The following is a 14,704-nucleotide window of genomic DNA, read 5'->3' as shown; positions in this document are numbered from 1 at the left end:
AGGAAATTAAAATATTGTGTAAGAGTGTCTGAGGAAACCGACAGACAGCAATCTATGGAAATATACCATTAAGACAGAGGGAGGATGAGAAAATGGCCCTCAGGTACTTTAAAAGCATCAACACTAAGAAGCAAATAATGATTGAGATTAAGAGAATTGTTTATTAGCAACACTACATGATCCATTAGCAATCAAATATGCAGATAGTTCTCACTCAAGTACTTAAAATGCTTCTGAATAATTGCGACCAGTGATCATGCCAGCCACTCAATGCTCCCTCTCATTTATTTGTCACAACAACCCTATGAGGGTACATATTTTAACCTCCTTTTTATACAGGTGGGAACTCAAGCTTGAAAGATTTAGTAATTTTTCAAGTTCTGCAATGCTTAGCACTAGATTATTGACAATAACAGCTAACATTATTATTAGGTGCTTACCGAGCCCTCTGTGTGTAGGTACTAGGCTAAATTTACATAAAATTATCTCATTTAAACCTCACAGCAGTAATCTTGTGAGGTAGGTACAAATCAACGGATTCATGGTTTGTTCAGTAGCTTGCCCAAAATCACACACCAAGATTGAAGTAATACAACTCTACTATATAAGCACCAGCCATCATTGTGTATTGCTTTAAATACCTTTATTTAAAGGCACACACAGTTGGTGAGTGGCAAAGTTGGAATCAGAATCCAAGTATATATCATTCTGAATTCCTTTCTCTTTGCTTTTGGTCTCTACTGCTACTTGCTCTGGAAGTTTTTCTATTAACTAAGTGATTCCACTCCTGACCACCCTAATCAGCACCCCAGTTTTAACACTATTGCTGAAGCAACTGTTTATGAGATCCTAGAATACAGATATTTACAATGTGGTAAAGTTTATTTTTTCCCTGAAGCATTCTAACAATCAAGATGAGCATATACTACTCTGGGGTTCCTGTTAAGCATTAAATTACTTTTTAAATTAAATAAGTGAAAAATAAAATGAATCTGTTCTAAGAGAAAAACTATTTTGTCACCTGAAAAGAGATTAAAAACTAAAGGGGAAAAAAAAGTATACATTGGGATAATCCGCTGCCCACTGGCAATTTTCCTCAGCAGAGCCCAAACAGAAACACCATGAATATAAAACAAGAATGGAAGTAGAAACCTTTATTCTCACCAACTATAAAATGTTCTCTTGTTCCTTTATTTTCCAGAAAAGTAGCTTACTTCTGAAAACTCTTTTATAAGTTCTTCCTTCTTAGCTATAACTGTGCCATTGTATATACACTCATGTGAGAAAACGTGGGATATTATAACTCTATGCCAAAAATGTAGCATCTCTTAAAAAGAACAAAAATAGCTAATTTGCTCTCCAGTGTAAGCAAATCACGCCACCTAAGATGTTATCACCCAATAAGCCAGTGAAATTCATATTCCACAAATGATATTCTCATCAATCTGTTTCTCTTCTTTTTCTTCCCCTCTTTTGAGTCTTTTCTAATCATATCCCTCCCTCCTTGCTAGCAGTTGGAGCTAAAGATGAATATCTTGGGTAATGGGAATTTTTCAGCTTAGCAGATTTCATGAGCAAAATGGTTAGCACCCTCATTTGGGATTATTCTCTCTGCACAGAGCAACAAGCATCAGCAGCCAAGTTCTAGGCGCCAGGAGTACAATGAGCAGCATTCCCCAGCTCAAACACCACCTCCGAGTGGAACGTCTCTGTTTCACTTATAGGATTAAAGCTTTGATCAAAATGAACCATAGAGCCAATTTGTCATCATATTTTAATATATACTCGAAGCCACAGGGTTTGGCTTGGTCTTGTTTTGTTGTCTACCTTTAAACTATTTTACCCATATTACTCTTTCTCCTCATGATAAGGAACTGAGTAAGGAATCAAATGCAAACTTGATGTCTGCTGAAACTGTGGGAAGGAGGCACTTGAGGGTCATCATTTTGGGTAAAAGTGTCTGGTTGACATAAAAAATTGTGTTTTAAGAAGCAGTGATCAAGGGATCAGAAATATTTTTGTAACATATACTTATCATTGCTCAATTCAGATATACTCTATATAATGATTCTAAAAAGCTATTTCCTTCGTATTTTAAAACTTTAAATACTGTTTTATTGTTATCAGCTTGAATTTCACGATTTCCATCATTTGACCACAATACGTATTTCTAAAAGCCCAAAAAAGAAAAAAAATAACAAGACGTGGTCATTAATACTGGACCAACTTTACAATATCCATGTTATATACATGATTTAGACCCCTTGGGGCAGATCCCCTGCATATCCATCAAGAGGTTTCCTTTTTATTTTGTGTAAACTTTTGTATGTTAACTGCACTTTGTTGAGGAAATGTTCCTTGGTCTTTGTCAGAATCTCAGGAATAAAAGAAAGTGTCCTGAAGAGTTTTTCTACCTCTTAGTAGGGAGAGAAAGTGATCCCACTTATTTATTTTATTAGGCATAAATTGAAACCAATTTCATTTCAACTTTACTTTGTAAAGTAACACTTACCAGAAAACCAATTTCTGTTCTTGTAAAATATACAAACAACTAGTGAAAATTCAGAGTACCAGTAAGGATCCTAGTGAAAGCTACCTTGTGTTTATTATCTTTAATGTGGAAAAAGTTATTATCCACAGAAGTGTTATGTTACATTCTGTGGTCAGGCATCAAACAAGGAAGAAATAAACATGATTCTTCACTGTTTCATCACGGATATGCGCTTTGCTCAAAATGTATTAAAGGGGAGTATTTTCATCATGCTATTACTGAATAATTAAATTAGGCCAATGTTCTGTGGATGTGGAATAATGTAATTTACTATGTTGAATGATTAGCCAATCAGATTTCTCTCATTTTCTAAGGCAATGGATTGACTAAAATGTGACCATAAACAAAATAGATTTTATTAGGCATAATCTACTTTGTAAACAAATGAAATTAATTCTTTGCCTGACCTAAAGCTTTGAAAATGAAAGACCAAAATTGAACACATGCTTCCAATTTTGATTCTGTTACTAAGATGACACTTAATATAAAAGTTACAATTTAACTTCCCCTCAAGTATTCCATACTTGATACTAAATGACTCTTAGAAATATGTTCATCAACAGATGGGAGCCACTTATGGCCTCATAAACTCCAAAGCAAGTGAAATTATCTCAGCAAAATAGAAAGATTACAAGAAAGCCTCATCTGGTTATCTCAGAGATGATTAATGCACTGCATATTGGCTCAATGGTGCAATGAATATTGACAGATAATCACCCTTCCTCATACAAAAGAAATACGGAGGAGATGAATGCTGCTCCTGTATGTTTTTAATCAATCAATAAGCAATTTTAGTACATGCCCTCTGCTTGGAGCTGAGCTCGGTGTGACAAGATGTGGAGGAAAGTGCCAGCACAGACCCTTTTCTGAAGGGATTGTCTATCTTGGAAGAGAAGACGAACATGCCTTCAGTGCCACACAGAATGACACACTATGGTATTGCTTACTTGCTGTTAACTGTACCCACAGAGGTACTGTGGGAATTTGGAGAAGTCAACAATTGGTGAAAAGTGGCCAGAGAAGGATCGTAGAGGACTTGAAACCAAAGTTAGTTAAATTTGATCCAGTGGGAACTCTATGTGCTGGCAGGGAAGTTTTGGGAATTAAAAAATGACCTCAGGAAAATTAGTGTGGAATTTTCTTAAAACCGTAATCTGTATCTTCCGGTTTGCTCTGTCTCCAGTGGTACCAGCCACCAGTCTCTCTCCAGGCTACTCTACTTCCACTCCTACCAGGCCCCCAGTCCATTCTCCACTTGCCCGGGAGAGTGAGCTTTATAAAACGCCAGTCACATCATGTTATTGCCCTTTCTGAAATCTCCAGGGGCTAATCTTAATGCTTCTGATGAGACCCAGCATCCTTCCTATGATCTTCACCGTCTGATTTTCCTACAAAATATGGTCCCACCCTTCTCTTTGATTTCATTTTGTGTTCTTGTGCCCTTGTTGCTCATGTGACAACCACATGGGCCCTACCATCTGTCCTTCCACGTGGCCAGGCTCATCCCCACGCGAGGACTCTTTGTGCTCACTGCCCTTGCCTGTAAAGTTTGTCATTCAGATCTCTGCTCCAGTAGCTTCTCCCCAGATAGATCTTCCCTCGCTGTCTATTTCATACAGTCTCTCCATTTCCCACCCCCACTACTCACGCTCTATCACATCACTCTGCTTTAGCATTTGTTTCACACTTAACCACCGTTGAGATTTTTCTTGCTTATTCTTTTGTTTATTTGTTCGTTATCTACCTCCACCCATGAGATCATAAGCACCACGAGAGCAGGACCCAAGGCGTTAAACAGTACACATATTAGATGCTCAACAAATACTTCTCAAATAAATGCCTAGCTTAATTAATTCTGCTGCCAGACAGCGACAGTAGTCTAGGTATGAAAAAAATGTGTGAGTTCTATGTTGATAGTTGAAAGTGGATAGACTTTGAAATTAATGCAAGGCCCCCAGGGTTACTGCAGAAAGGTGATGCTCTCAACAGAAATATGGAAGTCGTGGTTAAAAGCCACATTTTATGAATATATCCTGCATATCACGCATTATGTATTTATTTCATTTATTTTTCACAACTCCATTAGGTAGGCATCATTCTCTGTTTTACAGATGGGAGGCTGAGTCAGCTCCCACCAGGTTGTTCCGTTAGACATCCTATTCCAGTGAGTGAGGTTGATTTAGTAGAAAAGTACTAGTTTGATAGCAGCTGACAATTACAAGTAAAGCAGCAAGTATATTCATCCAAAACCTACTCTTGCCACTCACCCTCTCCCTACAGCCTTGGTCCAGGAGCTTTCCTTTAACTAAAGGGGACTGGAGCCCTGGCAGGGGTCGGACAGGCAAACTGACCCTCCCTAAGCCCTTTAGTATCAATACGCCCCTCCTCGCTCAGGATGCTGTGACCCCAGGAATCTCAGTGGATGGATCATGAGTCACAGGTGAGGCAAGAGGGTTTTCTCATTGGACTGATAACTGGTCTAGAAGTGCAGGTCTTGTCTTTGGTGTTCACAGTTGTATCCTGCTCAAATCTATCCACTTCCAGTTACCATACTGGCTATAGACTAGTTACCAGTGGCCTTCAGTGATGGAAGACCCCAAGAAGACCCGGTGTGGAGCCTGAGACCTCCTTCCCCATGTTGAGCACAGTTTTCTCTTGTGAGGGAGTCGGTGGAATCAATAAGCTGTGATATTATTTCTGAGCAAGGCATGCCAAGATGTGTTTGTTCTTTCCAAGGAGCAGATTACAGAGTTGTAGTGAGGACAGGGAGGCGATGATGCCATGTCTGAAGGTCTTTCAGAGAATTATCCTTGCTTGCTTGATGATATCAGTGTCTCTATAAATAAGTTAGACAGAAAATCCTATCCATCAGTGACTGGGGATGAGAGAATTGTGGCTGGATATCTACACCAATCCTGCTCTCCCACTTGACATTGCTGTTCCCAGGGCTCAAGTAGCTTTGGACTAGTAGGTAATGGGTGGTGGAAGAAGCATTTCCCCAGGTATATGTTGATTCCTGGGACTTGGACTCTGCTGCCTAAAGGAAGCAACAGAACAAGTTGGACGACTCCCAGCACCACCACTCACCTTTGCCAGTGTCTCATTTGCATTTACTGAAGCTGGGCTGCAGATGGCAGGTACCTCTCTGTGATCCTCCTGCATCTACTAGGAGCTTATTCTATACCAGCTCTGGGGAGTGAGGTTGTATGGACACCTCCCAGCCTCAAACTAAGGGATGAAGACCAATGCCATTCATACCTGGCCTTGTGAAGAAAGGGGGACCAAAAGGAGAATCCATGGCCAGGGCCGTGGGTACTTCTAGTAGACATTTCAGTGACAAATCAAGTAGAGTCGTCTTCAGGAGAAAGAATTCCTTTTGGAAACCTCAAAAAACTTCAAAATTTATATTAAGATAATATATTTAAGATAAAGCTGATAAAATTTAATGCATGAAGACAGAAGACCTATGAATATGCACTTTGATTACCACTCTCTTTTGATAGAGATCTGTTCATTCTGATCCCTCCATCTCGTAACTCATTCTACTGCTCCTTGCCTCTCTGTCCTTCTCCTTTGTTGTGAGTTTATATCTTACATTATCCCTTTGTATTCCTCCTCAGACTGAAATCCCAAAAAGAAACCCCCTTCCAACATGGCCTCAGGATCGCCATGGCATGATCTGGTACCTAAGGCACCTCTTGCTTCCCAGGACAGGGCCCAGATAACCCACGGTAGCATTGACGCCTGAGATGCCTGCTGTGGCCTGAGAGTAAAGCTGAGTTGTCAAATATGCAGGCAAGCAAGCCAGAGGGGCTTGCGTGTCACTCAAAGGTGCTGACACAGGCAAATCTGATCTGGGGCTGGCAGATGCTTAGCCAAATAAGACAAATGGAATGTGTTCCTGCCAGCATCACTGTTGCTCTCACAGCATTGCTGCTCCAGAACTCAAGTGGCTTTGGACTGGTAGGCAATGGATTGGAAAGAAATGGGCTCTTGAGTAGACGCTGCTTACTGGGACTGAAGCTCATGCCAATGCCCTCACCTCCACCATTGCCTTGATGCAGCTATTCTCTTTAAGGTTGATGTTATTTTTTTTTTCTTTTTGCCAATAATGAGCCAAATCTTTCCATGTTTTCCAGTCTACAACCAGATGGGAGATGAATTAATGGATTTAGTTAGTGACCGTCCACACATCTGTGCAGAGGCTATTGCTCCAAACTTTCTCACTAGTTGCCAGCTGGCCTCCGATAAGCTGCCCTTAAAGCAAGCGCTTATCCCTAATTGGTGTCCAACCTTATTACTTCTTACAGGAATAGGGCCTGGTTGTCTGGTCATTTCAGTATGAAGCTGGGAAGGCAGGCCTTCTGGATGAGATGCCCAATGTCAAGTGAGAGAAGGAAGGAAGGCACAGAGACAGGATACGTTGACATTTTGGAGAAAACCTACTATATGGCAGACACTGTACTAGGTACTTTGAAACTGCATTTATCTAATGTATTCTCAAAAAAGACTCCTTTTTTCCTGCCACCAGAGTGTCAGAATCAGAGGGATGAGATTTTAGGATGGACTTAGGTAAATGGATTCAAAGAGACTTTTTTGTTCAAAGTTGGTTCTAGGCCATAGGACTGCCTGCTCCAGGCAAGAGAATTCTTACAGATCTATATAGTCTAGTTGGGCTCAAAAGGATGAGATTCCATCCAGTCATAAGGAGTTCTTTTCTCAACCTTATTTTATACATATATACACAGACTCACACTGTGAACATTTCCAAAGGGCAAGCAGCACTTCCAAGGAGCAAGGTGTTTGGGATCCTGGATGGTAGCCCATGCCATCGTTTCCATTTCAACATGTCCAAGAACAAATATTAGGATTCTCACTTTAAAAATGGGGAAACAGAACCAGAATGTTAATTGACTTCCTGTAAGAACACTGGCTGTGCCTTTGTAATATCCTCTCGTCTCTTAATATTTCCTTGCATTTTGGCCAGACTTCCAGCTGCCTGCCAACACCTGTAACTAACTGCCTGAAGGAGTTTACCCTGGCCTCCTGTACAGCAGGCTAGAATTACCAGACCTCTTCCCTGTAGGAGCCTCAACCATGGCTGATGGGATTTGGTGAGATAACTCTGGAACTCTGAAAGTTCCCCAGTGGAACTGAGATCCAGTTCCTACTGTGCTAACTTTCTTTAAAATTCACCCTATTCTCTCTGCCTTCTCTTCCCTACCTTACTGCCCTATTCTCCTACAATTATCAGCTAGAATCACCCCAAATTAGCAACTTGCACTCACATCTTTGACCCAAGGTCTGCTTCTAGGGAAACACTGCCCTGAAGCCACCCAACTAATTGGTGGAGAGCCTGCTTGATCTGACTTAAAATTAAATGTTCTTTATACTTTGTGGATCCACCCAGCCATGTTCCCGGCCTCACAATGACTTTCTTCTCTCTTGCACTTACCTTTCCATCCCATGGAAGCATTCCAGCCCCCTCCTCCACTGTCAGTCCAGGTCTCTGACCCTCCCTGGCCCCTGGTCCACCCTGAGTGGGTCCCCAATTCCAGTATCGCCTCATGGACTCATTCCCCTTGCTTACTAATCCATATCTATGATACCACAGAAAGAGAAGAAAGAAAAAGAAAAAAAGAAAGAAAGAAAGAAAGAAAGAAAGAAAGAAAGAAAGAGAAAAAAGAAAGAGAAGAAAGAAGAAAGAAAGAAAGAAAGAAAGAAAGAAAGAAAGAAGAAAGAAACAAGAGAGAGAAATAGAGAAAGAAACAAAGAGAGAAATAAAGAGAGAAAGAAAGAAAAAGAAAGAAGAAAGAAAGAAAGAAGAAAGAAAGAAAGAAAGAAAGAAAGAGAAAGAAAGAAAGAAAAAGAGAAAGAAGACAAGAGTAGAGGAAGAGAAAAGAAGGAAAGAGGGAAGGAAGCAAAAGAGAGGAAGGAAGGAAGGAGGGAAGGAAGGAAGGAGGGAAGGAAGGAAGGAAGGAAGGAAGGAAGGAAGGAAGGAAGGAAGGAAGGAAGAAACAAGGAAACTTTATAAATAGACATTCCAACCCAGGGCAGCAGGCCCCCTCTTCCCCATTATACTCCTGAAAACCAGAACAAGAGCTGTCCAGCAACTGTTTGTCTAGAAGGTGTCAGGATCAAGGTTGCCTCCTCCATGTCCCTCCCAGAACCTTCTCAGATATACACACTCTTATTGTTGTTCATCTTCATTATAAGGGGATGAGAAGCTGGGTGACAATTACTAATTTTAGAAAACTAAACATCCACTTGGAGATATTAAAGAGCCCTATTCCACATTTATTAGAAATCTACATTTCTAAAAAAAAAAAAAAACTACATTTCTGGTGAAATATCAAAGTCTTTGCAGTGCAACATCCACTTACTCTGCTTCTTGTACTGTAAATATCGTTGACTGTTTTTGTCACTCTCACCCTAAGCCAACCTCAGCAATAACATTGTGAGGATCAAACATTCTGAATGGATTTCACATTACCACGTTGCAGCTCCTCATTAAAGCTTCGAGTTTCTTTAAAAAGCAAAGTGTTCTGCTCATTCTTCTAGGATGGACATAGAGAACTGGACTGTGTTCCTGACTCCTCCACCACAGGGTGACCGTGGACAAATTATTACACGAGTATTTTTATTGATCCATAAATTTGAAAACAATAGCCTCATTTTCTCAAGAAAACTTAGAAGAAAGATAAAATGATAAATCTATAAAAGCACAATGGACTCCTCTGAACACAGTGGCCAGAAGTCTTATCTGCTTCCATCCATTGAGGTCATGTTTCTTTTAGGCCCCTGACGGTTTTGCCCAACCAGAGAACACCACTATTGTCAGTGGAAACCTGCCCCTTTATGTTGACATTGTGCTACATCCTCAGTGCTTGCATTTTACATTTATTTGGCTTTAAGGAAAAAAAAAAAGAAAGAGAGGGATTACATCCAAAATTGAAAGAACTGGCAAAGGAAATTATAGTGTCAATTCTTGCAACCGAGGTGACTCTAGAAGTAGCTTGTTGGATCAACCTGAATAGCCTCACTACTGAAACTGTTGTTTTGTGTTCGAGCAGCTTAAATGATTTGGAGGTGGCTGCTGAGAGAGAACTAAAAATCAGTAGTTTCTCTCTTTACTCCCTAGCTCAAAGTATTATTATTCCTTCCTGTGACTGTAAGTGTGCTTCCTTTTCTTCTGCCTTCTTTCATTGTCTTTACCACCACTCCCATTGAATTTTTTTTCTTTTCCCATTTCCATCTCTCAGTTGTCATCTGCCTTCTTTCTTCCTCTCAGCTTTATCCCCCTTGAGCAATCATCCTAGACTCAGCATTGTTGTGTTTTGAGTGAGAAGAGAAGATTTAAAAAGCAGAGGGAAAGCAGTCTTCACCTAGAAAATGCTTGTCACATAGACAAGAATGCTCATAAATATTTAAGGAATAAATCAACTAAAATACCTAATACTTCTAGAGAACATACTTTGTATTGCTCACTCTCCACACACTTCCTATAATTCAACTCTGCTGCAAGGTAGATGCTATTATTATCCCCATTTTAGAGACAGGAAGGCTGGAGCTTAGAACTAAAATAGGTTAGCCAAGGTTACTCTGGTAGAAAATGAAAGAAAGGGTCACAAAACCAGGTCCCCATGACTGAAAAATCGCAGTTCTCCACTACCATACTCTCTTGTGACAGACATATGCTTTATGCTTTACTTACATCAATGCATTAAATGGGCATTGAACAGGGAGTAGATTGCTAGATGTTCGCCGCTGAAAAAAAGCCACAAATGAGTAAGATTGGAAGCACAGCATTAGCAATCCCTGTGTTAACTTGGGCCAGTTCTCTAAACTCGCTGAGCTTCCAGTCTTTCATCTGTAAAATGAACATAACCCATATCTTGTTTTGGGGGTTGATGCAGTGGTTAAATTGGCTTGCTCCATTCCCCTGGCCCTTTAACTAGGCAAACAAAATGAAGAAGAATATTCTAGATAGAGGAAGTAAGTCACGGACCAGGAGAAGGAAATGATTTTGCACAGCGCACACTTTCTCCAGGGAACCTTCCCTGCCCTCCAAGCTGGGATTAAACGCTCCTTTCTTGTACACCTTCTTCCTGTCTTGTCACCTGCCATAAGTGCGGTAGTTCTTGGTTTTCTTTCCTGTATCTCCCTCCCCTCCCCTGCTCCTGAGGCTGCCCCATAAGAGCAGAGACCAACTATGACTTGCTGGCAATACCTCCAAGATGCAGCCCAGTGCCTGGCACATAGTAAGCGTTCAGGACACATTTGTTCAATGAGTAACTGAAGATGGAAGAAGAAGGCATGAGAATGGAGGAGACGGGGCTGATGGGTTGGATATTAGGACTGTATGTTCACACTCCTCCCCCAGTGCTGTCCCAGTGACTTGGGGAAATGCAGTCGGTCTTTACCCCTCCCATAACTACGCAATCAGCTTCTGGAGCCTTTGGCTTAAGATTTGAGAGGAACAGCAGTGGCACAGAGGGACCAAGCAGAGACACACTGGTTTGCATCCTCAAAAAGGATCGGCTTTCAAGCATCCCACACCCTGCCCTCATCACCCTTATTAACCACTAGAATTAACTAGGTCTTCATGATGGTATGAAGAAGTCTAACTGCACTCATACTTAGATTGAGGACAAATTGCAAAAGATATATTACTAAAAGTAATATTATATAATTAAACTAGAAAAATGTCAAAACTCAATGATAGGAAGGGGCACATCTAATCCCCAATATTTTCATCATCAGATTTATCTGTTAATGGCCCATAGAGTTCCCCCCACAACAGACACAGGCTCTGTAGACACTCTGAATTCAGGGAAAAAATTGGGCTCATGAAATATCCCTTTTTCTGAAGCTGTGTGCCTTATACACTTAATGTTTCTGAGGCTCCATTTCTTATCTGTAAAAAGGAAGTGAAAGATTATCCTAGCAATATATGATGGTGTGCTACAGGTCTGGTATGTGGCAGGCGTTCAAACTCAGCAGATGCTGTGATCATCGTGGCAGCTTTAAGTAACACCATCAAGACCTATACGTTCAGCTCGCACCCCTGCCCCCCACCAGCCAATAGCTTCCAAATCTGTACCTAGCTTTGGAGTCCTAATACCGACACCCCTCTCTCTCAAGGGCACCTCAAACTCCAAAGGTCTGAAACTGAAGATGGTGAATACCCACACCCACCCCATAGCTTCCCATGATATCTACTACTCCTCTTTCCCCTCTGTGGGAAATGGGGCGGCATCCTTATTGTTTTTTTGTTTTGTTTTGTTTTGTTTTGTTTTTTTGCCTCCACTCTTCTACTCCTCCAGTCTGATCAATTTCCTAAATTTACCTCAAATAATTCCCTTTTTCTGCATTCTTACTTCATAGTCTGGGTTCCTCTCCTAAGAATTCCACTTGCCGCCAGCTGTACCTCCCTGTCGCTACTAGAATGTTCATTCTCAGTCCCTGCCTTATGGAAAATCCCTGTCATTTACAATGTAAAGTCTAGACTTTTTATATGGGCATGAGGAGTCAATCTCAAACCTACTAGCCTCTCCCTTTAACTGCCTCTGGTCCCTCAAGTGTCTGCTCATTGCCAGCTTATATAGTCTTTACCCCACCCCCACTCCGCCCTGGCTTGTTGACCTACCAACTCCCAGTATCCTCCCAGATTCATCCCAGGTGGCATTTCTCTGTGTGATTTACCTCAAAAACTGTCTTCAGAAAAACTAAATACTCTGGTCTCTGTTCCCCAATACCCTATGTATCCTTTCATTATGGCAATTATCACATTTTTTTTTCATAAACTGCTTACTTTTATCAATCCAATTAAACTTTGGCTTCTACAAGGGACTGTACAATTTATCTATTTTGTCTTTGTTTATACAATGCCAAACACAGCATATAATAGTAGTTCAATATATGTGTGATGAATGAATGATCAAAGTCCTTGAGATACCTAATAGCATAATAGCTGATAAAGTCTTACAGAAGTATAATACTTATCAACTGCATAAAACCAACGTAAGTTAACTGCCTGAATAAAGGGAAGTACGGGAATGATGTTGCTCTTTACCTCAATTAAATTTAAAACATATGTTTACTCAAGAGACTATTCTAGATGCTAGTGGAGGTTCCATAGATTTATAACACTGTGCATTGTCCTTTAATATTTAAAATAAATGGGAGAGGTAGTCACCTGAGCAACTAACCATAACAACTAACCAGGGTAAAATAAAAGGTGCTCAACAAAAGACTTAATACTCAAGTCAGGTCAGACTTGTCCTTATACCCTGCTGTCCCAGGCTCTACTAGCATGCTGCTGAGCCTTTGCCACTGTGGTAGTAGATTAGTCAGTTGTGTAATTTTTGCTATAAGAATATCAGCTCCCTATGGGCAAGGATCACATTTGTCTTATCCAGCCCACCATCCTTGGCATCTGGCTCTGTGTCTATTGTGTGGTAACAAGTCTTTCAAGTTTACTGCAGAGTTCATGAATAGTCCACAGTGTTTTTTTCCCCATTGGATTTCTTTTAATACTCATTTTTTCATCTGTAGTAATCTATCTTTTAACTAAATTGGCAAACATATCCATTCTTCAAAGGTATTTATGGAAAACTATAGCTTTCCGCCTTCATGTACAATTTAGCTGTAGTTAAAAGAGTTTCCCCAATTAGAAAACCAAATCACAATGTGAGCTGGAATAAAATCTCTTTTTTCAGGTGGTACAGGCTAAATACTAACGTTGTTTTGAAAAGAGCAAAATCCCTTGCTGGAGTCGTGGGTAGTGTTCGAGGGAAGAACAGGATTTTCTATCAGTCTAGGAGATTTGGAAAGTCCCAAGCAAGGGGGAGAACATGAGTGGAGAGTGGTGAGAGCCCGATGGAAGCAAGCAGAAGACAGTATGTGTCAAGACAGGAGCGGAGCACAAAGTGACAAGCCCAGTGGTGACAGGCTACCGATGCCAGCTAAGGGATCCGAACTTGGGTTTATATATAGTTGAGCCAGTTCCAGATTTTAAGGGATGAAAAGTAAAATGTTTTAGGAAGACTTATTTGGCAATAATTTTCAGGGAGCCCAATTAGTAGGGTACTAAAGAACATCCAATTAAGAGATAATAAATTTAAAAAAATTTTAAAAGACATTATGAGATGTAAATTAACCAATTTACTTTCTGATTGTTAAAGCATCTCTTAGATTTTGTGAGTGGGTGGCCAGAATGTAATAGAGCCATTTCAGAAATAGAAAAAAGCGCAGGAGGAGCCACTTTGAGAAGGAACAGGATACGTTTGGCTTTATAGACATTTGTTTTGGGGACAAGCAGAACAAGTTGTCCTGAGGGAAAATGGCAATGTAAGAGTCTACTCTTTTTATTACTGTTGTTATTGTTATCGGCATTATGATGATGGTGGTGGAAATTCATTTGTATAAGCCTCAAATTTAAAATAACATCATCTCATAGCCAAATTATGGAAGTGCCCAAGCATCCATCGATAGATGAATGGATAAAGATGAGGCTTTATACACACACACAGAAGAATATTATTCAGCCATAAAAAAGAATGAAATCTTGCCATTTGTAACTACATGTATAGATGTAGAGAGTATAATACTAAGTGAAATAAGTCAGAAAAAGACAAATACCCTATGATTTCACTCATATGTGGAATTTAAGAAACAGAACAAATGAACAAAGGGGAAAAAAGAGAGAAACCAAACGATGGATTCTTAACTCCAGAGAACACACTAATGGTTACCAGAGGTGGGTGGGGGATGGATGAAATATGTGATGGGGGTTAAGAGTACACTTAACATGATAAGCACTGAGTAATTTATAGAATTGTGAAATCACTATACTATACACTGAAACTCATGTAACACTATATGTTAACTGTATTGGAATTAAAATTTAAAAATTTAATAAAAATATTGATTTAAAAAAAGATAAAAGACCATTAATCTCGATTTTAGTAATGCAAACCCCTCAGGCCTGGAAAGCCTTTTCTGTAAATTGAGGGAAATGGATTGGAGATGGGGGTAGGGAAGGAGGCCACCACACCCTAATAATGGTTTTTATAAGGTGAGTGATGGTGAGATAAGGGGTGCTAAGAGAAGGTCAAGTGGCCATCCAACAAAAAGCCTCCTGAGATGTCG

General features: G+C 40.3%; 1 protein-coding gene and 1 long non-coding RNA gene across 6 annotated transcripts in view; one reads left to right on the top strand and one right to left on the bottom strand.

The window, feature by feature from the left end:
* Positions 1-14,704, top strand: part of CHST9 (carbohydrate sulfotransferase 9) — a 241,262-nt gene that overhangs the window by 211,945 nt on the left and 14,613 nt on the right. The window lies entirely within an intron of this gene.
* LOC140635096 (uncharacterized) lies at positions 4,003-10,319 on the bottom strand. Of its 2 annotated transcripts, XR_012032449.1 has the most exons (4): positions 10,266-10,319; positions 7,306-7,427; positions 5,810-5,944; positions 4,003-5,387 (listed from the first exon to the last, which is right to left on the bottom strand). It is a non-coding gene; the product is annotated as an uncharacterized lncRNA (long non-coding RNA). The 2 variants fall into 2 exon arrangements; XR_012032448.1 differs by lacking the exon at positions 10,266-10,319 and having other exon boundaries at positions 4,004-5,387; positions 7,306-8,126.

Source organism: Canis lupus, chromosome 6, assembly GCF_048164855.1.
Source record: "Canis lupus baileyi chromosome 6, mCanLup2.hap1, whole genome shotgun sequence".
NCBI lineage: Eukaryota > Metazoa > Chordata > Mammalia > Carnivora > Canidae > Canis > Canis lupus.
The sequence above is the reverse complement of the archived record's forward strand: the minus strand, read 5'-3'. Positions and strand labels throughout refer to the sequence as shown.